Genomic DNA, 1708 nt, shown 5'->3' with positions numbered 1-1708 from the left:
GTCAAAGTCAAGGATCGGTAGGATAGTCAGTTTTACGAGGGTATGTTTGGCAGCATGAGTGAAGGATGCTTTGTTGCGAAATAGGACGCCGATTCAGTTGAAGAGCATGCATTTAGTTTTACTAGCATGGCATTGAAGCTCGTTTGGAGGTTTGTTAAAACACAGTGTCCAAAGAAGGGCCAGAATGTATACAGTTTACAGACGACACAACAGTAGTAGGCCTTATTAATAACAATGACGAGACAGCCTGCAGGGAGGAGGTGAGGGTCCTGGCAGGGTGGTGCCAGGACAATATCCTCTCCCTCAATGTCAACAAAACGAAGGAGCTGATCGCGGACTTCAGGAAACAGCAGAGGGAGTACGCCCCCATCCATATCGACAGTACCTCAGTGGAGAAGGGGGAAAGCTTCAAGTTCCTCGGCATACACATCAATGACAATCTGAATTGGTCCACCCACACAGACAGCGTGGCGAAGAATGAGCAACAGCGCCTCTTCAACCTCAGGAGGCTGAAGAAATCCGGCTTGGCCAATAAGACCCTCAGAAACTTTTACAGAGGCACAATTGAGAGCATCCTGTCGGGCTGTATCACCACCTGGTACGGCAACTGCACGGCCTGAAACCGCAGGGCTCTCCAGAGGGTGGTACGGTCTGTCCAACGCATCACCGGGAGCACGCCCAAGGGCTATAATTTCAAGAAACAGATAAAAGTATTGGAAACTTTGAAACAAACCTTGAACAAAATGTTGATAAAGATGCAGATTACGGTCTGAGAAAGAGTTTTTTTCTGAATACCACAGGACCTTGAAACATCATGAAAGCAGGTTCAGTACATGACTGTGTGTGTGTGTGTGTGTGTGTGTTGGTGTGTGTGTGTGTGTGTGTGTTGTGTGTGGTGTGTGTGTGGTGTGGGTGTGTGTGTGTGTGTGTGTGTGTGTTGTGTGTTGTGTGTGTGCGTGTGCTGGTTGCGTGCGTGCGTGCGTGCGGGTGCGACGGTGTGCGTGTGCGTGCGTGCGGTGCTGTGCGTTGGTGCGTGCGTGCGTGCGTGCGTTGCGTGCGTGCGTGCGTGCGTGCGTGCTGCGTGCGTGCGTGCCGTAGCGTGCGCTGGTTGTTATCGATCCCTCTACTTTAGTCTATCACTTAATTTTTCATTTATGAACTAGTTAGAATTATGTCTCCCCATTCCTCTTTCAAGTCAAATCCAAATCATATCAAATGTTATTGGTCAAATACACATGTTTAGCAGTTCCTAGCTCAACATGTGAGTAGTATCTAACAATCACAACAATACACACATATAAAAGTAAAAGAATGGAATTAAGAATATATATAATATTGTGATGAGCAATGTCAGAGTGGCATTGACTAAATACAGTAGAATAGAATACAGTATATACATATGATATGATATAAGCAGTATGTAAAGATTAGGTGCCAGTGATTCCATGTCTATGTATATAGGGCAGCAGCCTCTAAGGTGAAGGTGTGGGAACCGGGTGGTACCGGCTAGGGATGGCTTTTAACAGTCTGATGGCCTTGAGATAGAAGCGTTTTTTCAGTCCTCTGTCCCAGCTTGACCACCTGTACTGACCTGCCTCTGGATGATAGTGGGGTGAACAGGCTATGGCTCGGGTGGTTGATGTCCTTGAGTAGCTTTTTGGCCTTCCTGTGACATTGGGTGCTGTAGGTGTCTGGAGGGCAGGCAAGT

The sequence above is a fragment of the Salvelinus sp. IW2-2015 genome, unplaced genomic scaffold, assembly GCF_002910315.2.
Source record: "Salvelinus sp. IW2-2015 unplaced genomic scaffold, ASM291031v2 Un_scaffold1081, whole genome shotgun sequence".
In the NCBI taxonomy this organism is placed as follows: Eukaryota; Metazoa; Chordata; class Actinopteri; order Salmoniformes; family Salmonidae; genus Salvelinus; species Salvelinus sp. IW2-2015.
The sequence above is the reverse complement of the archived record's forward strand: the minus strand, read 5'-3'. Positions refer to the sequence as shown.